Source organism: Tyto alba, unplaced genomic scaffold, assembly GCF_018691265.1.
Source record: "Tyto alba isolate M040663 unplaced genomic scaffold, T.alba_DEE_v4.0 Super-Scaffold_41, whole genome shotgun sequence".
NCBI classification, from domain to species: domain Eukaryota; kingdom Metazoa; phylum Chordata; class Aves; order Strigiformes; family Tytonidae; genus Tyto; species Tyto alba.
In genome coordinates, this window is record NW_024881317.1 from 9,155,392 (window position 1) to 9,179,234 (window position 23,843).

General features: G+C 51.7%; 1 long non-coding RNA gene across 2 annotated transcripts in view; it reads left to right on the plus strand.

Annotated features, from left to right (window-relative positions):
- LOC122154565 overlaps nt 1-23,473 on the plus strand; it is a 41,221-nt gene extending 17,748 nt beyond the window's left edge. For both annotated transcript variants that reach the window (XR_006166604.1, XR_006166605.1), the window contains exon 4: nt 22,825-23,473. This is a non-coding gene — a long non-coding RNA (uncharacterized LOC122154565). The remainder of the gene's footprint in view (nt 1-22,824) is intronic.
- Nucleotides 23,474-23,843: the final 370 nt, after the last annotated feature.

Sequence of the window (23,843 nt, forward strand, 5' to 3'; positions counted from 1 at the left end):
CCATCCCACTGCCTCGCTGCCTGTCAAGGAGTGGGCTCAAGAGAGGAGGAGTGTATTTCTGCACACCAGAAAGCAGCATCTCCCAGTCTTTCTCACCCTGATGTCTTCCCCTGCCCGTGTCCTCGAGGGGCCCTGGGCAGCTTGTGCCAAAGGACGAGGCTGTGGGAGTGGCAGGGGCTGTGCGTGGAGATTATTTCTGTTGCTTTGTTAAAAATAAAAACAAAGCTAGTTTATGACAATTGATTTAGAAAAAGGATGAAGGGGACCTCAATTCCCAGAGCGCCTTTTAGCAAGGCTCTGCATGCACCCGCGTGTGTCGTACGTGTGTCAGAACAGAGCACCCAAGGAAGGCCAGGTCAGGAAACCTCACATGGAAGCGGGGAAAAGACCCCAGTGCATGGCTGCTTCCCTGAGGGAACCCCCGCAGGGCTAATGTTTGATCTGAAGCTCAGTTGTACTCCTCAGAAACCTTGGGATGTCAGGAGCTCTAAGGGAGCCTGGGACGGAAGAGGATGCTATTTGCATTTTCCTATGAATGCATCTATTTGTATAAATATGGTGTCTCTGTGCATGCGCACACTCCCCATGCATTCATTTGTTTGAAGAGCAACATGCTATCCCCATGGTATCCTCCGCTCAGGGCCAGAACTGGTTAGTCTGAAATTCAGACTCTTCCTGGAGGAGCCATAACTCCCCTCCCTCCTTCAAATCTAGCGATGGCTATGGACATAGGAGTCCCGAGATGTTTCACCACGCGATAGCTGAGTTTCATTGTGAAGGATGAAGGCTACCCCTCTCAAATTTGCACAGACATCAAAAGAGTCTGGAAGGTTCAAACAGATCACAACGTAATCAAAATGCCAAGCCACCGTCTGCTTCTGCCTTTGGGTTGACAAGCAGGATTAGCACCCAAGGGAAGCAGAGTGTAATAGTGTTTCACGGGCACTGTGAACAGCCCAGAAGTGTGCGCAATACAGAAAGGTTAGCCGAAGGGCAGGTCTTGCTACAGACGTATAGTTGAGGGGTGAATTTTAAAGCAAGGAGCTGTATGTGTACAACCTCCGTGGATATTTACTTTAGCAGAAGGCAGGACTCTCCTGTATGCTGGTTATGTCATGCTGGAAGCAGTTTAAGCTAAACTGGAGAACACAAGTTTAGGAGTGGAGATGTGCACCACCGTGGCGAGGAGCAGTAACAGTTGACCTATAGTGCTGTCATTATAATGGTGTGGTTTTCCATGTAGACAACCCCGGAGCGGAGCAGCTCGCCTGCCATCCCTTATGTTTCACTGTCTAACTGAGATGTATAACACGGCTCTGTCTGCATGCAGTTGCAATCGCCCTTGTGCTCTGGTTCGCCGCAGAGTGCTGGAGCAGATGCCAAATTTTCAGTGTGCACCATGTGAAGTAGCCCCATTGTGGCTAAAGACATGTGAAATTCTTCCCAAATAGTGCTTTAATGTCAGTAATTGCTGTAACTGTCCTGAGGACAGCCCGGGACCAAGGATGAGGGATCCTCTGTTGGTATTTGGTATTGCTCGTTTGGAGAGCTGAACAACACTGATGTTTCCTCTGTAAAGCTCCTGTGGAGCGGGAAATGCAGGTGGAGCTTTGTTCGTGTTGTCTGTGTAACCATGCTTTTTCCTTTTATAACTGACCTTGTTTTAAATTTGTGTTAAACTAAGATTTAGGAAGCTCGTATCTTCATTACTGGTATCTCTGCAGTTTTGCTTGGGGATTTATTTTGTTTTGGCCGGGAGAAAGGCAGAATTTGTCCGTAACTTGCGCTCTGATGGCTGGGCAAGCGACATTTTCCCTTTTAGCTCTTGGACCACTGACCTGTATTGCTGTACCAGTTCAGTCCATGTTTTCCAGGGCCAGCCCAGTGCCCGGCAGCAGCTTACAGGACTCACTGGGGCACACTCTGACAGGCAGTTGTGCCCCAAAAGCGGCTGCCTGCATGGGACTAACCCTGCCTTTGCCCCTGCACCACTCGCATCCAAGGGGAAAGCGATGGCAAGGGCACAGGCACATCCATGGCCATGGGCAGGCCCTGGCAGTGCGTGCCACCTCATGAAGGAGAAACGGACGATGATTTTTCCAGTCAGGAGGGATGCGGTGAAAGCTGTGGAAGTGCTGTGTACCAAGCACCCTGGCACCGCCCACAAGGCCCAGGCTAAGATGGCTGCTCGCCAGGCCTCAAGAGTGCATTCCGGCCCGCCATGGCAACTCCCTCGCTCCCAGGGCCCCCCCTTTCCCTGTGGGCTTGCAGGATGGCTGCCGCCGCTCCCAGCCACCGGGTGCCAGCCACCTCAGGCCGGGCGGAGGGGAGCCCGCTGGGGCAGGCCAGCCGCAGGCCTGAGGCAGCGTGGGCCCCGGCGGCCATTTTGCGGGAGGCGAGCGCCTCCTGTAAGATGGCCGCATGGGCATGAGGTGGGGTGCAGCACTGCCTCGTCCTCGCCACGCTGCCTCCTTCATGCCGTCCCCTCCTTATCTTGCTAATTACCGATGAAGGCAGAACAATAACGGGAGCTGGCATGCCCCAGTTCTTTCTCTGCCACCTCCTTCCTCAGGCGGAAAATCTGCGCACACACCTCCCCCCACCCTGCCCGCCAGCCCCTCTGTGATATTAATTGAATTAACATACTTTCTAATTTGCCCTGTGTTTTCCCTGCGCCAGCTCCCATCCGCCTCGTCATGGCTTCTCCAACTGGTGGGGAAGGAGTGAGCGCATTCGTCCCCTCTGCTCATTTGGTTGTATGCGAAAAATCCTTAATGACATCTAAAAGGGGTGGTGGGACAATAGCCCATGCAGGGTTTGGCAGGAGACATGCGATATTTACCCCGCCAGACCATCCTCGCTGCCGCTTTGCTGGGGGATTATGACGGCCGCCATCCCCGCGTTCCTCCATTTATTTATTTTGCCGGTGGCGGGGGGGACGCGTTGGCACGCGGCTGCTTTGTGCGCCTTGCTTCACCTATGAAAAGGACACATTAAGGTGTTTCCATAAACCCCCGGATGACAAAGAAAGCGCCTTTCTCTTCGGCTCGTAGGCAACAATGACAGAAGCCTTTAAAACCATGATTTTTTTTTTTTTTTTTTCCCCCCAACGATTGCAGAAGGCTTCCCCTAAAAGGAACTTAAATACATATCATTAAATCTAAAGCGCTGAGCTCCGCTCCTGCTAACTATGCCACGCTTTTTGTTTCTGATAGTATTTGTCCGTTGCAGAGAGCAAGCCAGGGATGTGGAGCCTCCCCCGCCCTCCTCCCTTTGTTTAAGTGACAAAATGTTTCTATGTTCTTGTTTAGAAAATAAACCTTTGTGGTGTTTTCAGCTTTTATTTCTATTTTTTTTTTTTTTAAATTATCATGGTGTGAAATCCAAACTCCCCTTCTTCTCAGATCTTGGGAATCCATGTTCCTCATGATCAATTTTCCCTCCTTTATCTAAAAACACAACATTATTTTATAGTATTACTCTGAAAACGCAGCAGTAATATTTTGAATTTGAGTATTTGGAGCTTCAGGATATTGCAATATTTTTTTTTATAAGCGATGAATGAAAAGCAATGATTTAAGTGTGTAATGCACAATACAGATGCCATGCATTGTAAATACATTTCAGGGGCATAAAATCCAACACAGAGAGCCGGTGTTCCACGAAAGCTGGGAGTCCAAAAATAACTGTAAAAATGAATTGTCTGTCGGGACGAATCTCTCAGATCCCAGCCAATATTTGCAGGGTTACAATATACAACTGGGTTACTTATTGGCATAAATATCTCATTTTAAAATGCCAATGATAAACTGAAAAAGAGGTGAAGGAGATATTTGACTGATTACTAGATGCCATGGATTTCCCGCATTTAATTTCATACTTACATGCTATTTACTTATCCCATGTTTATGGGTATGCGCTTTAGCTTCATATAAATCTCTCCTGTCTGTCTGTCTCGCTGCGCTCTTTTCTCTTCTGCCATCCCATCTGCTTCTCGTGGTCCTTCTCCTGAAACCACATTACAGGATCTGATGGGAATAATGGGAATCCGCCTCTGGTCTCTATCATAAACATGCCAACATGGGCTATTGTGTCAGGAGCCGGCGGTCACCAGATGGTGCTTGGTTGCCCAGGGTCTGCGTTGCTGGGTTTGGTCTCTCGATAAACCAACAGCGCCTTTAGCACTGTGTTTTCCCCCAAGATCTACCTACCCTGGCTGAGGAAGGTGTAAGGACCTTGGGTAATGTACCCCAAGGGGCAAAATGCTTCTGGGTGCATTGGGCTCTTTGCAGCCTCAGCCATGCAGCTATGAGCTGCCCTTGCAGAGCTGAGATTTGTTAATCCCTGTGCTCAGCTGTGTTCACCCCGTTCCTGGGTAGGAAAATTAGCACATTAGTTTTTGTGGAATTGAACACTGTCTTCATGTGAAAAGCGATCCATGTCAACTTGAGCAGACATCTCCTTGCTACCTTTATGTACTAGGCTTGGGAAGACATTGCAGGGATATCTCTGCGTCTATGGGTGCAGACTAAATCAAGTTATCTGTCTCCTCTTGTCTGGGCTTCTAGACAGCTCTTGAGTATCTGCAAAAGGACTGGCTTGTGCAGATATTGTTGAGAGATGAAGGTGGTTACAGAGGGTGACTGAGGTATGGGACTTTCCCTGTGAAAAAATGTCCTCCAGCCAGGAGAGACCCAGGGACAAATCTTGCTCTTCATTTGGTGCCTGTATGTCCTCAGGAGGTCTTGGACATTGTTGTGCATGTGAACTGCAGAGAGGGGGGATTAACGCAGAAATAAAGATCGAAAATAAAAACACTGAGAGTGATGGCTCTTCCTGAACGCAGACAGATGGAGAGAGCCTGGCATAATTACATTTAGCAAAGGGCCGCCATGAATGAAACCAATTAAAAGAGAAGCAATGCTCGTATGAGAGAGCGAGTGAGAAAGGAAGGCAACAACCTCTCTGGGTCTTCTCAGGCATCCACCTTTCATGAGGAGTGAGTCATGCACAGTCCCCAAGTCACGGGTGAGCTTGTGCACGCACCTGCCTCCTGGCTTAGGGGGACTTGGTTTGTCTGCCAGGGTGAAAAGGGAAGGAAATGGGAAACATCGGGCACTGGCGGGGCCGGCGCGGAGCTGGCTTGCAGCCAGCCCCAGCCTCGCTGTCTCCATTGTCTCATGGCTTTAATGCATGCCTAGAAATCCAGTATTTAGGATTCAGGTTACCATTGTAAAGCAGAAAGGTCGTGCTCAGTGCCGCTTGGCGTGGATTCCTCCGGCAGCTCTTTTGCCTGCGTGCCCCATGTTGGGTCGGTGTTGGCAGAAGGCCTGGGGCTGGGAGGCTGCGAGGAGCACGGCTTCGCTGCCTCTGGCATGGCGTGCACCTTGCAAGTGGTGCTGCTGGCTTTGTGATTTAGGGCGGGCAGCGAGAGGCAGAGGGCGGTGTCCAGAAAGCCACGCAAAGGAGAGGGTGTCAGGCCAGGTTTAAACAGACTTGAGTGGCCATGGCTGAGCATGCCTTGGCAGAAAATCTAGCCAGGGAGAAGCAGTGTGTCTCTTCCTCTGGAACTCACTTGGACAAATTTGGTGGGAGCTTCATAAGGAGCTGCCAGTGGTGACCAAGGCTAGGAGAAGCTTTTGGGGCTGTTCCTCCTGATTTAATTTGTAGTCCCAGAAACGGCTGTTTTCCAGCTTTCCTCCTTTCTTCTACTATCCTTCTCTCAAGGGCAAGCACATTTTGGGTAGAAGAGCAGCTGGCGAGGCTGGACCAGAGTGATTCACAGGGGTTTTAGTGCAAAGCTTGGCTTTTAAGGTGTCTGTGGCAAACCCCCAGCGACGGTAATCAAGGTCTGTTTGAAAGTCTCAGTTCTCACTTAAAAGTAATAAAAGGATGCTAACAAGAAATGCATTTAGGGACGTTATCATTGCTGGGAAAACTCTGGAAACAAGTCAAAGACCTCATGGGGCTTAGACATTACCAGTCTGAAAAATGCTCCTCCAAACACTTGTTTTTTTGGAGTCAGGCTTAGCAATTTGGGACATACAGACTCCTGGTATTCAGAGTTCAATACTGAGACTCTAGGATGCTGCGTTAAACTGACCAGGGAGTGAAAGAGAGCCTGAGAACTCAGAGTATCATGGATTACATTGGGTTGGATGACGGCTGGCTTGGGTCCCATTTAAGCTACTGGACGTACTGATGATTCTCAGGACTCACCATCCTATGGCCCTGGGCACAGAGAAACTTGGAAGCAAAGGCCTGTGGTGTCTGCTTCAGCCTCTGGAGGGTAATAACTGGTGATGTTGATCCCTGGCACCCTATTCTGTAAACAACAAAGTGAGGGATGCACATTTGTGTATGTGCTTATGGAGGCGATAGGGACAGGGCTGTACAGACGCAGGCTGGCTGTACCTATGGACACGTATATGTCTGTCTCACACTGAGGACAACTTGCAAAACAGCATTTGACTTCCTCACTGCCAGGACTAGGGAAAAAAACGCCTTTTAAAATGTATTTGGTCCTTGCTTTAACTGAGAGGTCGTGTACTGTGTTCAGTGCTGTGGGAGACTCTGCTTAAGAGCCAGAAGAGGAGATACTGTCTCTGTGATGTCCTCATGGGACCGTGCAGGATCTCCCCAGGCTGCTGCAGACATGTCCCAAGTTGCCACTGGAACCAGTGTCTCAGGGGAATGTGCTCCTTCAGTCCATTTGTGATAGATTTCACAGGCAGAGCCCTGGCCCCAGTGGCCACTTGCCTGAACATGCCATAACCACTGTAAGTTTTAATATATCTCATGCAGAAGTTTACTGGGGCTCTCCAAAATGAAGGGCAAACTGCATGTACGAGTCTGCATTTGTACAAGCATTTGAAGCAGTTGTGGCCCTGTGCTGTCTCAGGGGTGGGCTTCCTGATGGTGTGGCAGTGAGGAGCAGAGTAGAAATGCAGAGTGTTCATGAGTGGGTGCTAGGCTGGGACCCATCAGACTTACTTTGCTTGCGATCAGGTGCATGCTGATGTGGCAGAGCAAGCTGAGAGCCTGGGGAGGAAACAAATGGTTCATATAGATAAGTGCTGGCCGGGGAGCCCATTAGGGGACTGTTCCCATGTAAAGGGAAGATCTCTCCTGCAGCTCGTTGCATTTCTGTAGTCTCTGACTGACTTCTGCCTCCTTTCACCCTCATATGCCAGAGGTTAAAGGAGTGCTTGCTATTGCTGCAAGAACTTGAGGATATGGTAGGAAGATATGCCCTCTGCTACCTAATCGACAGCATGCAACATGGTTGAGTGTTGGGAAACAAAGGCTTAGGTTTCTGCACTGTCTTCATCCTTCTTTCCTTCCTTCCTAGCCCCTAGAACAAGCAAACCTGCTGATACCATGGGATGTCTCCATAGATGCCTCTGTGGGTGCGTGGATGTGGAGGGGACTGTCTTGCTGTGTGCAGCGGGATGAGGATGGTGACGATGCGCCTCATTCCAGCCTTGGGTCATGCATGCTGCGGGTGGCATGGCTGGAGGAACAGGGATGCATCCCCTCTGCTTGGGTTATTCCCAGCTGGGGCTCTCTCAAAGCCCTGCAGAGTGCCCTTGTGCCTCCTTTGGGGAAGAGCTGCCTGTGTTGACCCATTTGGGCAAGGGACCTTCAGAGCCAGTCACGGATGCCTGCTGCAAGCAAGGCTTTGCCTGCTCCACGCTGCAAAGGCAGAGCCCAGCCGATGGAGTCAGACCAGGACTGCTGGCACCAGTGCTCAGTGGGGCCAGAGCACTTGGCTTCAGGGCTGGGTGCTGCATGGGCTCTGGCGAGGAGGGTTTCTCTACATCCTGGGGAATTTTTCCACCTGCATCCTCTGATCAGACCCTCTCAGTCGGTGTCCCACTGACAGGCAGAGGGACACCAGGGTGTTCGAACTGTGTGCTGTGCTCCTGAGGGACTTGCTTTATGGCTGTGTAGAATTAGTCTGTGTTCTCTAGGCCACCTTTGTAAATGGCTGAAAATTTGCTTTCCATAGCCTATAAACTGAGCTCTCTGTTTGGCTCCTTAAGTGGCAGGCAGGGACTAGAGATCTGTGACCTGAGAGTCCAGCCAAGCTGTGAAAGGCTCAGTGAGGGTAGAAATGGGGTTTGCATTTGTTCTGAACACAGTCAAGTTTGTTGTCGTTCTCCCAGTTTGGGTACAAGTGCCACACCAGTATCATCCTCCCTGAGCATCCCAGCTCCTCTCTGCTGCTTGAAGTTGCTAGGGCAGCAACATGTCCTTTGGCAGGGCTGTCTGGTTCCAGCAAGGCTGGGGTGGTGGCCGTCAGGATTGGCACCTCTTTATCATTGTCCTCCGTGGCTGTGCTTGGAAAGGGCGGGTGGGCATGAAATCACCAAGCCCCGGGAGAAGGGACGTCTTTGGTGACGGACACTTATTTTGCCACGCATCCCTGAGGAGCGGGAGGCTGTGTGACAGCCCAGTGGAATCTCTCTGCAGGTCCCCCTGCCCGAGGACCTGGCAGTGACACGTTTCTGACATGAACGGACGGGAGATGCCGGCGTGAGATCCTGGTCATGTCATCTGGGATCAGGTACCAAACCCAGCCATGGCTGCAAGCAGTGAAGGAAGCAGCTGCCCTGAGCGCTGGTGAACACGATCCAGAGCTAACCCCGGGGCGTTTGCTCCCCGTAGGTGCCATCCTCAAGCTCTCCCATCCCCACACAGCAACCGCTCCCAGGGCTCTGTGGCTGTCTGTAAATGCTGCCACAGTGATACTGTGGATGCCGGAGGGATGCCGGCTGAGGATGTGACGGGTTCACACTGGGTTTGCAGTCAGATGACGGGTGCCAGCTTTGCAGGGGGCAGGCACAAACATCTCAGGGGGATTTGCTTTCCTGCAGAGCCTATTGCTCTCCTAGGAAGATGGAAAAATTCTGGTCCTAAAGGGATGAACACTGTCTGCACTTTGACGGCAGGCATCCCAGGAAACCATAGGGAAAAAAAGACACCCACTGATTTTTTTTTTTTTATTATTTCTCCCTGTTTCTGTCTGCCTATCAGCTTGTCAGCCAGCTAGATGCTAATCCACAGCAGCAGCAGCACAAATAAAGCTAGACTAGAGGGATGCTAATTTATGCCTGGATTTCATGCTTTGTTTTACTTCCCCACTTTATTGGACAGAGTAGGCTTTGTGAGTGACGTAAAATGTCGCGTGTGCTCTCCCCATGGCAGGTTCCTGCACATGCAGCAGGAGAAGTTCATTTCTCCGTAGCCCCTGCAGCCTTGCACGTGCCCTTCTCTGCCTCCCCTGGGTCATTTCGGGGGAGGGGGGTTGTTCCTGATAAACCCCCATCTGACAAGGACTCGCCTCTAAGTTTTGTTGCGCTGCATTTGAAACCCAAGGATGTGTTTCCAGTCTCATCGTGCTTTCTACGATGGTGCCAGCATTTATGCATCTAAACTGTAATTTTTTACGCTCTTGCTGGCTAACCAGACTACAGCCTCTGCAATTTGCATGAATAAATGTCATGTAAAATCATCCGTTCGTGGGTAGTGACCAGCTGAAAAGTTATGTTGTGAGGCAATCTGTTCTGAGTGATCTGCAGAGCTGTTTAATAAGATGTTGAGATTTACACCTCTCAACATCTGAGGGGAAAAGCATGTATAGATTTAAGGTCAAAGCCCAGAGGTGACCTTATCTATGTGGTGCAAGTAGGTGAGGAGCTTTATCACTTGTTGCTTCTGAAACCCAGAGTGTTAAACTGTGCTGGTGAGCAAAAGAGCCTTTGAAATGCACTGTCTTAGAATAAAGTAAAATTTAAAAAATAGTCAAATAGGTGTTAATAACAGAGGGTTTTGCATGTTTTTTTGCAAGGGTCTTGCATGGGTTCCCCACTGGGACCCTTGGGGTATCAGAAAGGAAGGATCAGCCCGCAGAGGCAGGGAATTGATGTGTTGAAGTATTTCTGAGGTCTTCAGCTCCTGTTAGAAGTAAAGGGAAAGAGATGCCCAAATACCTTTGGGTCTCTGTGCTTGTGAGGCCAGTACTGACTTTCCTCTGCAGCCAAGACTTCATGAGCAAAGTGGCAAATCAACAGCGAAGGAAAGAACAGCTGAGGTGGAGCTGGAGAGGGCTTTGAAATGGCCACATTGGCTGGAAACTACGAATCCTCCTGCTTTTTCACTCAACTTGTTCACAACTCCTACTGACCTCTGCAGAGCAAGTTGCAGGGAAGAGCCCAGAGGTGGGTCATGTACTGAGGTCTGCCCTCAGCTTCATCAGGTTAAATCCTAAGTGAGGATTTAATTGTGTTCAGTAAAAGCTGTGCAAATTTACAGCACGGAAATGAGAGCAGAATCGTGAGTGTCCTTGTTTCTCTTTACCATCAAATAGCTTTTCTCAGCTTTGAGTCCTGGCAAGGACTGATCTCTGTAGGGTTTTATTTCATTCGGTGTCTGCATTGGCCTATTAAAACCACAGCTCTGTCCCCAAGTCCCTACGTGTCACTGTATGTCGAGTGCTTATCCCTGCGTATTGGGGCAGAGGAATGTGGCAGTAAAACTGCTCACAACCACTTGTTTGGATAAAAAGCACGATTTTTTTTTTTACTTGCCAGTAGCTTCCCTTTTTTAAGCAGAAATGTTTGCACAAGTGACTTTCATTTTTTTGCAGTGGTTGTGGGAAGGAAATGTTTTGCTGTCATATATATTCCTGGGTTTCTGTGTGATGTTTTGCTCTGCCTCGTTTATAGAGATATCCAACAATCTCCTGGCTTCACTCTTATGGAAACCAAACAAAGGTCCAGGTGGTGGATCTGGCTGCAGGGCAGCTGAGCTATCTCTGCCACACCAAGGCAGGGCTCTTTGGGGTTTGCATCACAGCTTTTCTCTTCTCTGACTAAGCTGATGGACAGGAATAGTTTTGTACTCCTAAGGTGCATCTGTTTCTGTAGGAGGACGTGGGATTGTGGCATTTGTGTTTGCATCTTTTACTGAGCTTCTCAACCAGGCTTTCTTTGGGCTGAGATCTGCTCAGATGGGTGAAACCTCTGGGCAGCATTGGTTCTTGCATTGTGCAGGTCTTCACGTGCAAACATCATAGGTGTATGGAGGTATCTGGCTTTGTGCGGGTCTCGGAGCCAGCCTCTTTGAGGTCTCTTTGTTTTCTCTCCCTCTGGGTATCTTGTGCAGATTCATTTGCATATATGGAAAATGTTGTCATCATCTTCTCCCCCTCCCCAGCTCCTGTTCCCTTTGCTCTGCTGACTCGTGGGCATTTCCAGCTGAACGGTGTCTGCCGAAACCAGCCAAGCGTGGTGGGGCTGTGGGTTAACACCCCCCGTCTGCATCTTCACTATTTCCTTCCCCAGGCGTGGCTGGGGGGTGGGCAGGGCATCAGGGGCATTTTTTCCCTTTTTTTTTTTTCTCTTTCCCTTGATATTTAATAACAAACAATAGGCAGACAGGCAGGTCCTGAAGGGAGTCTGGTGCGCTCCCTGAGCCCCCAGCCATGACACCCTGCTGCTCCTTCCCTTTCTTCTCACACTGTAGCATGTCTGGCAGCAGCACCAGAGAGCAGCCCAAACTGCACTGCAAGTCTGCTCGCTTGCTCTAATCCACAGAGCCAGGTTTAAACACTTTTTGTCCCTGCCTGGAAAGCCTTGGAGTGGTTATACCAATAAATCCCTTGCTCCTCCATGAAGATGTCCTTCCCAGGACATTTTAAGTCACTAATCCTCTCCAAGGCATCTCTGGCTCCATCTTCTCTTCCCAAACCTGTACCTGCCCCTCTGCTGCTGAGGACTCAAATGCTCTGAGGCTTCATGCCTCCAGTTTGCCATCTCTCCCTGCACCTTTGTGCAGCTCCTGCTCCTGCTCCCACTTCGCTGTCCCGCTGCCCACCTCGTGCTGGGGACAAGCTGGGCCATTGGAGCTGCCGGGGGCGGAAGAAGGGGGTGGAGGAGAGACAGGGCAGCTGCAAGGCTTGTGTTAGTAAACACTTCCTTGGGTTCACGTTTTAATTCCTTACCCCCCCTTCCTCATCTTCTCCCCCATCCTTTCCCTTTTCTATATGCTCACACAATGAGACCATTGTCAAGGGGTGATTTGAATGAGGGGTCTCTGGGCATGTTCCCAGCATTGTCAAACAGAGTGGGAAAAAAACCACAACTCCAGCCTAGCCAGGAGGACCAGACCAGACTGAGACAGATGCCTAAATTAGTGACAAAGCCTTTTGAATGTCCCCCCTAGACAAGGGTTGCCTTGTGCATGCGTGCGTGTGTGTGTGCATGCTCGTGGGTGTGTATTTGTGGCTGGGTGGCAGCTTGCATGTCTCCCCATGTTAATTAGTTTTGCATGCATGTCTGATAAGGTGCCAATGAATATATTTGTACTCCATCCATTGGCAAAAGCTGTCTCGGTGGCGGGGGAGATGCGGGGCGGCGGGGGTGTGCTCAGTGCAGCCTGGCAGCCTGGGGTAATTGAGCTGTGCGGAGCTGGGAGAAGAAGGGGTGAGGGTTGCTGTGGCTTCTAGTGCATTGGTGGAGCTGGGCTTCCCAGCGATGGGATCTGCTGCTTTCCTTGCAAATCATGGAGAGTTTAAAAGAGAACTGCGGCTTTTTTTGGTTCACTGGGTCTTTCTCTTCATCTTTGTTGATTGTCTGGCTAAGGGTCTGTAGGCTCTTTCTTGTCCTTTGCCCTGTGTCTCTCTCTCAAGTCCCTTAAAAGGTGTTTATTTCCAATGGATTTGTACCCACCTTTGTATACACACACACACACATGCGATCACTCACACAAAGCCCCAGCAACAAAATCTCCGCCTGCTTCTCCAGAAAGGGAGTCAAATCTGCTACCAGTTACAAAATATGGGAGGGAAGTGGAGCGTGTGGGTGCCAGGGGTGGAGCAGTGAAAACAGGCAAATGGAAATGCAGAACAGGAGTTGGAGAGACAGAGATAACGTTCACTATAAAGGATTTATCAACATTTGCTCAGGATAGAGTTATTAATTACCAATGCAGAGAAACGTCTTTCTACATTCCCAGCATATGGACTAGCACAAAATGTCATTCCTAGAGTGCTGTTATCATCCATCCGTCCATCCGTCCATCCATCCATCCGTCCGTCCATCCATCCATCCGTCCATCCATCTGCATTCTGTAGGTTTACACAAGAATTCAATGTATGTGTAGGGATGTAAATACCAGTTCACATCTAATTAATTTTCTATCTAAATTAATTTTGCATCCTTTCCCTTAAATCAACAAGACTTAAGAGCTCACATACGTTTCTTGAACAGACTGGGAAGAAGGTCTGGAATGGGTCAAGATGTCTTTTCTCCCTGTGCTCCCATCTGCTTTTGAGCAGCTGCCGGATGCCAGAAGAGCAGGGAATTACATGGCGCAAGGCTGCTCTGGAGCAGAGATCATTTCGGGAAGTTTTGCTGCAGCACGGCTTGTCTGCTGTGGAGTTTGGTGGCACCCAGCTTCATGCTGGTTCCCATCTACTTTGCCTTCTCTTCCGTACTTGGGTCCTGGTCCTGGCAGTGAAGGGATGGAGAGCAGGAGCAGGCACACTGTGGTGCAGGGTTGGTGCTGCAGGGAGCCTGTGTGGGAGATGGCTTGGTCAGAGCAGCAGAACATGGGGTTGACTCCTTCTGGTGGACTGGCTGGGGAGGAAAGGGAAGGTCCTGATGAACAAGATAAGTTGGCCATTGGCATCAGCAGGGTTTGGACTGGGCAAGGGCTGATGCCTCTTTCCCCCCTGGTTCTGCAGCTCCACTGAGCTTTTCACTGCTGCTGAGAGGGGAGCTGGGAGGTGACACAAAGAGATGGTAGAGTAGCCATGGAGATGCAAAGCCACCTGCCTGGAAGAGAGCTGACATATCCCCAGCGGGGCAGGGTGGGCTGAGGGAAGAGCAGCTCTCCTTTGTGCTGAGAGAAGTCCAGGAGGGTGGGCAGGGCCAGGCTGCACCTCCCCATCGACCTTCAAGGGGCATTTGCGAGGGAGCACTCGTGGCCAGCCCGAAGAGTGCCCCAAAATCCTTGCTGCCATTTCAGCAGTAGGTACAGTGGGCAACTCATGAGTAATGTGCAGGAAAAAAGGGACTCCCATGAAACGCAGGTCATCCACTTGGAGAACAAAGGCAATTTCACATGACTTATCAGCAGTGCCTAATTGTGCAGGGTGAATAATGAGCAGCCAGGGAGGCAGCACTGCAGTCCCTCCTGGCAAGCTGCAGTCGGTGGCCAACCCCAGTGCCTGGAAACCCTGAGTCGGTGCCAGCAGATCGTGGGCATCCTCAGAGAGGTCCAGCCTCAGTGCTCTGCATCTGGGCCCATTTTGGAGCCATTTGGGCTCCTCCATTGCAAAGTAATTGTTTTAATCCCACATGGACATAAGAGGGGAACTTGACATTGGAAAAAGTCACTCTGCGGTTTTCGGACCTTTCATTTGCTCGCAGGCTGAATGTGATATCCATGCCTGACCCAGATGCAACATGGCCTTTAATCACAAAGAAGAACTAGGCATCCTCCAAAAGGATGGCAATTCCCTCCCTGGCCAGTGCCTTGTCCCCAAGAAAGGGCCTTTCTGGGGACCTCTTCCACCTGATCTCTCACCTCTCCGCCCTCCTCTCCTGCTTGCTCATCTCTGCCTCTCCTTAATTTTGCTCCCAAGCCCTGGGCAGGGCTGTGGAAACCGCTTTGTCAGAGCTCCTCATCAGGTTGATTTGCAGAAGGCTTTTTTTTTTTTCTTTCCCCATTGGGATGACTATTCCCACACTAGCAAAGCCTCTTAATGAATCCGTGGCAGCAAAGTAGGTAACGCGCTCACCCTGCCAAGGCTGCTTGGCACAGCTGGAGTCACGTAATCGGGCTAGGCTGCCAGCCGGGGACAGAGCAGGAAGAGTTAAACTGAGGACAGTGCAGGGACAACTAATCCCCAGCAGGAAGAGTAGCAGAGACCTCCCTGTCCTTCATCATCCTCCCCCTCCATCCGCGCACTCTTCCTCCCTTTCCACCACATCCTATTCCCTCTCCCACATCCTCCCTTTACTTATTTTTGCTTCCGTCTTTCTCATCCTGCTCTTCTCCATCGCTTTCTCACTCCTCCTCCAGGTTTCCCTCCTGCCCCCCCGCCTCTCTCCAGCTCGGTCTCCTCTCACATGCTCTGTCATGTCTCCAGAGCTGGTTTTCGAGTGGGACCGAGGGACGGTGTATTTGGGCTGTGGTGGAGGTCACAGCTATATGGGGATTGTTTAAAAGAGATTTGCCCACATCCCAGCCCATGTGACCAGCCTCAGCTGCAGGTCTCTCTTTCTTAATCTGGAGATAAGCGTGATTATCCGAGGAAGGGCTGTTCGGAGCTTTGTAACTGTGACAGGGGAGCTTTCAAGTCGCACTTTGCTGGCAGAGCAGCGTTTAAAGCCGGGGAATCAGATTCCAAGCGTGGCTTTGCATCTCTTTTCTGCTGGGAGCATGGTGCAGGGCTGGCTGTGGGGATGGGAGCTTTATTAGGACTTTGCTTATGATGCGGAAAAGGAGTTAAGGGAGGGAAACGGGGGGAAGAGGGAGGCAAAAAAAAAAATCCCAATTTGCCATTTCCCTGTCGGTGGTGGCATGGGAGAGATGCACTGATTCAAGGGGACAGGCCAGTGTGAACCCTGGTGTAGAGCAATAAGGTCCAACAAACCTGTGGTCTGGCTTGTTTTTAGCCTGGGGTCATGTCTCCTTGTTCTGCGCTCCCCTGGCTCACTCCATCGAGCCCCTCACACAAGAGGTCTCCAGGGCCCTGTTTGGAAATGAAATGCTGTTTTAGTAGCTCCCATGGCACAGCTTCCCCGGGCAAGATGGCAGAGCCAGCTTTGCTACCCGATAAACACATTGCGCCCCAGTACTCAAAGCATCTGGCTCTCTGTCCCGGTCCAGAGGAATATTTGCTGGAGATGGGCCCTCATAGGGCGTCTCTGCAGCCAGGGTGGGAATGCAGGAACATACAGCAATTGCATAGTTTAATATCATATTGGTGTCTTGTATTGCTGGAGGCTGAAATATTTAACATCTCGTACAAGGGGCACAGTCCCCGAAGATTTCTTTCACCGGGACAGACATCAAAATAGGGTTTAGTAGAAATGTTCAGCTCTGGAGCAGGCACTGCTTTGCTTCTATTTGTAGACTAGAAACTTAGAGCAGAGACTCGTAAGGGCGCTTCTTTTGATGGAGATGGGTCAAGGAGAAAGAAATCTGGATGCACGCCAGGGGCGGGAATCTGGGGCGAGGTTGAATCAGGACGAAGTGCCAACGCTTTGGCCCGTCACTTGGGCAGGACTCTCTGTTCTTGCCGTAACCTCCTTGGAAATAGTTCAGCTTCCAGCACAGCAGCTGAGGCCAGACTGATCCAAAGGACACCCTGAATCCCATGTGCTTCCCCCACACTCCACACTACCCATTTTTAGCAGGTGGGAATTTGCATTGAGAACACCAAGCAGCCCCTTCACCTGGGTTGGGTTGTGGAAGGGGAGCTGTTGCCTGTGTTAGGATACCGAGGGATAGAAGACATCCCTCTTCTTCCTCTCCCATGACGGCACATCTGATTTTTGCATCATTCTGCCATGGTGGCTAGCCAGGCTTAAAGCAGCCCAGGACATGTACTTGTGCCCGAAGATATGCAGATTAAAACGTGTGTCTGCAGGGCAGGTAGCTCAGTTTACCTCCACTGGTTGCAGAAGGGAAGCAGTTGCAAATGCATCATCTTGAGAGCAAGCTTTGAAACATCTCCCACGTTGCCTCCCTGTCCCTGGAGCCCCACACAGCTGCTCTGTGGGTGGAAGCTCTGTTTTCTTTGTGCCCTCGTGAACTTTATTTTTTGCTATTTTTCTTTGTGTGCTGCTTAGATGAATCCTCTTCAGTGCCTACAGCTTATTCCAGGGCTTTACTGAGGATCTGGCCAACACATGTAGCCTTACTCCAGGGCATGGCTCTTGAAGAAACTAGAAGACGGACACAGCATCTTTGTTGTCTAGTGACTGTGAGACCAAACAGCCCAAATCCCAGCCTGCAGCCATGTTGTGCAGATAACGCCCGTGCCCCAGGGGAGAACAAGAGCTCCTTGCAAGATCCCACAGCCCCAAATCCGGCAGTGGGACTGTGGGCAGGAACATGTAGGTGTTGGCATGTGCAGGCAGGAACACGTGTAGGCTGGGGCAAGCGTGCCCACCTCCGCACCTGCCCGTGTGCTAGCCCGTCTCTATGCACTCACCCCACATGAATCTGCCCCATACCTGCCTGAAACGTGGGTTTGGGGGTGTAGGGTGACTGCAAGGGTTGATGGTAAATTTACCGATGGTAAATGGAAGGAAGCACAGCAGAAGGAATTAATGGAGGGATCTGTTCAGGATGCAGTGAGGAAAGGTTTCCTGATGCAACACACAAGAGAAGGAGCTAAAAAAGGGAGCAGTGTGGTAGGGATGGGTGTGAGATCAAAGGCTGGGCCAGGGCTGAGAGGGAGAAAAGGTGGCAGCCAGGAGCTGTTAGTGTTCCTGGGTGTTGGGTGATGCCAAGGAGAGTGAATGAAAAGCACCGGGTGCTCTGAATGAAGAATCAAGAGGGGAGATGGGAGTGGGACGGAGGGGACCAAGCAGGGGTCGCAGAGCAATGAGCACCAAGCTTGGAGTTTTTGGAGGACCAAGTGGGTGGCTCTCCGTGCTGGGGTGAAAGATGGGCTGGAGAAGGGGGCTTGCAGCCAGTGAGGATGTGGCCCTTGGACACAGAGCCAGCGCAGAGTCCCACAAGCCAGAGGCACAGGGTGACACTGGGACAGAGGAGCTGTCACGTTGCCAGGGTGGGTGGTTTCCCAAAGGTGAACTGAGCCCAGATGCTGAGATGTGACCAGGGTTTCCAGGAGAGAGAGAAGGTGCTCCACAGCTGGGTTGGGAAGAGCCAAGTCATTTCTCCAAACACCACGTCAGGCCAGATGCTGGAGTTTGAGCATAGGCTGGGCAATAACACAGGCAAGGGGCTGGAAAGTTCATTCTCCCTCCTGGGCATGAACAGCATCCTTGAGCCACGCCGGGGCTGCAGCCCACCCTGCAGCCCCAGGGCCCTGTGGGGACCAAGGGCTCCCTCAGGGATCAAGGGGAAGGGAAGAGCTCTGGCAGCTGCATTTGGATGCTCCTTAACTCACCTGAGTGTTCAGCACCACCGCGCAGGCGGCTGAGACCCAGGGGCGATTCAGGCCCTTGCTATCATTGCTGTTGTTCAGGGCCATCTCTCACAAGACCCCCAGCACCTCAGCACGTGAGTCCGGTTTTTGTGATTGATTAAAAGCAAAAACCTTGACCAAAAAAGCCCGTAATGTTTGCTCGCAACCTCATTGCCATAGTAACAGAGGTCCTGAGGACACCTCTGAAGTAGGTCACTGTGAGCCCCGTTTTGCTGCATCTCCTGGCGCGACACGGCTCCGGATGCAGGGTGCACCCACTGCGGCCCAGCCGGGCATCGCCCTGGCACAGCCCAGACCCGCTCGGAGAAGGCCGGGCTGGAGAGCTGCCCGCCAGTGACAGCACCCAAGGGTGCCAAGGGCTGTTCTGCACCCAGTCACAGGAAACTTCTGTCCCTCCTGCTGCCCCCATGCCAGCTCGCTGGTGTCCCCCGAGTCAGGGCTCCCTTCCTAGCCTCCCCTCTCCCCATCCCCCACCACCTCGCTGCCTCCCTCCCCCCTTTCCCCCAGCGCCTCTCCTCCTGCTTTGCATAATTTTCCATTTTCAGTGTCCCCTTTTCTTTTTCTCCTCTCCATATGGTGCGTCCCCCTCTCTGCCTGGCGCAGGAGCCGTCCTTAACAAGCTCAGCAAAGCCCCCTCTCTCAGGGGCTACACATGAAAGATGCTCTGTAAAAACAGAGGCTGGGATGGAGCCCCCCCCCCCCCCCTCCTTTTTCCCCCTTGATTTATATGGGGCTGGGATGTGGGAACGTTTCTGGGTCGCGCTTTGGAGCCGCCGGGTGCTCGTGCCTGTTCTCTCCAGCCATTCAGCGCAGACCCCTAAGGCCAGCTCGTCCCCTGCCTTTGATCTGCAATGCAGAAAGAGCGGCTGGGGCAAGTTTGTGCCTCTGTGGTCTGGCCCAAGCCCTCATTTTGGCTGGCAGAGAGGGATGCCCTGTCCCCGACGCACAGGGGAGAGGCCATGTCCTTCCCGCTCAGTGTCCAGTGGTCTTTTCCAGCCAGCTATTTCGGCTCCCTCCTACACCCTTGGCACCATGAGGACCTTTTGGCCCCACCAGGTCCAAGGTCTTGGCGAAGCGGCAGGTCAGGGGATTTGGGATACACAGTGACTTGGCACGTCTAACCCACCACTGCCCCTCTCCTGCTCTGCTGCGGATGCTTGCTGGCGAGCACCCGGCCAGCCGAGCCGGGGACCAAGCGAAGGGTGCTGGGGCTGGTGATGCCTGCCCAGCATTTGATGGGTTAAGCCGGTCTCCAGCTAATTTCTCCCAGCAGCTCCCCTCCTCCTCGCACTTCTGTATGCAGCAGGCAGGGCCTCAGCACAGGTTCCTGCACTGAGCTGTTGCCAGGGGAGTAGTTAGGCGAGTCTGAGCTATGCGGGGAAAAGGCCCGGGCTGTCAAAGTGTCTGAGATGAACCATAGCCCGGTCCCCCTGCAGCTGGGCCCAAGCATGCATCAGCCCTTGTTTGGAGCCTGGGAATGGCAAAGCCCAGGGAGGTTCAAGGGCAAACTTGCTATTCATTAGTCAGGGGTCCTTGACGTTCCCACTCTCTGTCTCCCTTCTTCTTCTTCTTCTCTTTTCTGTCCCTCTTTTGACAGATTCCTGGGTGCTTTTGGGGAAAACTCCCCTCCTCCTCGCCCCGGCAAAAGCCCTCCACATAAACTTCCTCAGCAGACAAGGCAGGAGGACAATAACGGCAGGGCCACGATGCAAACGAGAGCCAGCGGAGCAGTCGCATCCCCCGGGTGTCCTTTCTCCCCGGTCCTCCCCGCGCTGCCGCGGGAGAGCCAGCCGATGCATTCATTTTGCTCATCTTGCCCATCGCCGATGTTTTATTATCTTGATGCTTGCAGGAAATTGTAACTTGAGATAAGAAAAATGTCAGCCACCTTCTTCTCTCTCCCATAGCCCAAAGCACTGAGAAGTTCCTCCATAGGAAATGTAAATGCTTGCCCAGGTGCACAGGACGAGCACGAGATGGAGGGAGCCTCAAGAGGCCCTGCGAGCATCTCCGCCAGGAGATAAAACTCGCAGCGTAGGCGTAACACGGAGCCTCCCTCCCGCCCCGCCGAACAGAATATTTCATAGCTCTTAGAAGCCGAAGCTCCCTCGTAATTATCCAAAGCAAACAGCACGTGTTATTAGTTTAAAATGATTTTTTTTTTTTTCTTTTTTCCCCCTCCCTGGGCCCCTGGAGCAGAATGGAGGTGTAATTGTGCTAAGGAGTTAGCAGGGGAGAGCACAGCTTTTGGTCACATTCAAGTTGGAGGGCTTGAGCCAGGGAGGCGGTATGAAAGGCTGGTATTTGCATAAGCAGCGTGCATCCCTACAAAAAAGAAAGATATCAGGGGCTTGCAAAATTCAATCAAGGCTGGGAGGGAAGGAAAAAAAAAAAAAGGGGGGGAGGGAGGGAAAAAAAAAAAATGGCAGTGAAAAAGGTTTTTCTAAGTAACACCCTGGCGAGATTAAATTGTCCAGAAAGTTTCTCCGTGTGAGCCGGTGAACCGGAGGCTGGGCTGAGGGCAGGGGAGGAGCGGGGTCCCTCCTTCCCAGCCTCAATAGGGGATAGGAATCTGATTAGGCAGAGTGTCCTGCATCCATTTGCCATTATTTGAGGGGTATTTTTGCCCTTCTCACAGCCTAAAATCGCCGTGGCGGGGCAGTTTGTCAATGTATAAACCTCAGGGCTGGCTTTGTTAGGGCACAGGGAGGTACAGGAGCAAGTCCTGGGGCAGAGGCTGAACTGTAATTGCAATTATTTATGCATCATTTTTTTTTAAAAAAAGGGATAATGAATCCACATGCTACTTTACGGGATGCTTTCCCTGCGCTGAGGTGCTGGGGAGGGAAGGCAGTGTTGGTCTGGGATCGGGTCCTGGTGGAGCCCTATTTTTGCAGGCACCCACAATACCAGGCTGAAGTCTGCCCACAGAGAAAGCATGGGCTGGAGGTTTGGACTTTCCTGAAGCTTATGTCAAATCAGCTGGGTCAGTCCAGCCCCTCCTGCCTCCAGTTACTAAGTGCCAGAAGGTGCAAACCCACCAGGCAGAGCATCATTTCCAGAATGGGTCAATGTCTCATACCAATAAGCATCCTCTCTCTCTGCACCATGGATGAGTTTCTCTGTAGGTCACGGCAAGCTCAGCCTGCCCAGGCGGAGGGCAGGGGCTGTCACTGCCCAGGGCAGGACTCTTTACCCTGCAAGTGTTTTCCCTGGCAAGCACCAGGGTTCAGCCTCCTCCTCCTCTCCTGGGCTTGGGAAAGCACCCACCGCCATTCAGATCTCATCTGCCCTGACTTCAACATCCTCGCCAGCCTTGGGGGGGGACACTGGGGGTGCTAATGTCACATAGGCTAAAGCAGTGCTGAGCTTTGGCTTCTTCCAGCCTGGGTTTCCCTACACACATGCCAACATGCGGTCTGTCCTCTCAGCACCCTAATTCTCCCCAGACAGATTGTGGTCCTTCCCCAAACCCATGCATGTGGGGTGCGTTTGGCTTCTGCCTCTCTGAAGTTTTAGGCTTGCTTCAAAGTTGCGAAAGGGAAGGGATTTTCCTTGGATTTCCATCAAGTGCTTTATGAATATTGCAATAAAGGGGTTACAGAAGATCTATTTTTAAGAGAGAGAAAAAATACCCATGAAAATTGCAGCCTGGACCCCAGAGTGTAGAGTATTTGCACAGTTCAAAGAGTTACGGTGGTTCATCCAGTCGCAGCCCGGGAACGTCGCGGTGCGACCTACAGCAGATCACATGCCGGCTACTCCCAGGGCGGCTCATTAGAGAGCCACACAGAAGATTTATCTCTTAAAATGGGCTTGCAAATATTTTATAAAATTTGCAATATTTTATAAAATTACAATTTGGTGCAATAAAAAGAATAAATTAGTGAGCTGATGGTTCCTTTTGCACTCTGAATCCAAGTGTATTCAAGAATTAGTTGTATTAGTCTTTACTCCTTCAGCCTAACAGTTTATAGGCAAAGCAAAGGGAGAACAGCAAAGGGATGGGACTGGCTTCAGAGGCTGTACTAGGGGATCTGCACTCACAGTGGAGAAAGTGCAAAGGAAATGGAGAAAAAACGTCAGGAAAAAGGGAGAAGAACATGCTGCAAGGAGCAAGATGTGTAGGGCAAACCCCGGGAGTTGCGGGCAAAGCCTGGAAGGGAACTTGCGCTGAGCATCACAGCTTCGGCTCCAGCTCGGTGGCTTGGTATCACTTTCTCCAGCCAGGCAAGGGCGCCGAGGGCAGGGAAAGTTAACACGAAGATTAAAACATCAGAGGGCTGTGCCTTTAGTGGCTCTGACATGCAGAGTAATCCCATGCCCCAAAGCCTAGGGAGGAAGGACAAGCGGCAAGCCCTCCCCTGGCTGGCGGTGTGCGGGGCAAGAGAGAGGTAGGGGACTGAGGTGGATGCAGGAGGAGCTCGGTGTCCTGGGGACCAGCGGCTCTGCCGGTCGGGAAGCGGGTGAGGTGGACCAGAGCCGTGGGAAACCTGTGCTGAAAAAGGAAAGAGGGTTGGAGTTTCGCTCCATTGGTGAGACAAGTTGGTCTGTTCTCAGCTGAGCACTGCTGGACCGTTTCCCTGCTGGAGATTGTAACTGCTCCATTTTTTTCCTTTCCTTCCTAGATCCCAGTGAGTGGAGAAAGGACTTTTCAAGCCCGTGAGTTCCTTCTTGCAGTTGGATGCCACCTGCCCAGACTTGCCATCTGACGTCTCCAGGTTTCTCCAGGAGGGTCCTGACCTGCTTCTCCAGTGGCCCCAGAGAGAAGGTGTCTTTGGCTCATGAACACAGAGGGTTTCTGCATTACTTCAATTCATGCCCGTCCAGCTGTGGGGAGGCAGCCAGGGCAACACAGGGAGCCAGGGGATCATCCCACACCACTCCTGTACGTTGTCTTTGGTGCCCAAAATACCCTGGAGCAGGACCACAGTGCTTAGGCAGAGGGATCTGAGCAAACCACCGTCTCACCTGGCAAAATAACTGGGTGCCCAAAGGTTGGAGGGAGCTTTTACCACCAGGCTTTGCTCATGGAGCAGAGCTCAGCCCTTGCTGCTCTTCATCCCTGGGTGTGCGGAGCTGCAGGAGTGCAGCCATCCCGACGGTGCTGTGCTCGGGGCCCAGGGCACTGTCAGTCTGTCCGGGCCAGGCAGCCCGACTGCTGTTTTACTGCACCCTCTCTGTTCCTGTAAGAGAAACGTACTGGCTGTAATTCTCTCCCATTAAAATCCCCCCACCCCATGCACTGTTGAAAATAAACTCTCCCTTTTTGCAAAAGTGAGCTGTGTGATCTGGTGCAGTCTCGTGATGGAGGAGGCAACGGGCACAAAATAAACCCAGGCAAATCAGCAGGGGAGCAGGAGCAGCCGAGAGCCAAGCGGCCAGGCTGCGCCGTGCCCCGCATCAGGCACATTTCCCTGAAAGCCTGAGCGAATCCCTCGCCGCTAAATGATCTTTATTTGGTCTGAACCCCGTCTGGGAAGTAACCGCTAAACCCAATGCAAACAGACCCCCGTGAAAGGGTATAATGAATATGTCTCTCAAATGATTTGGAGCCCTTCTGCCTGCAGAGCAGGGTTCCCCATTGTGCCCGGCTCCCAGCATGCTCGGGGCAGGCTGCGCGAGGTGGCCGCTTTCCCAGCTGAAA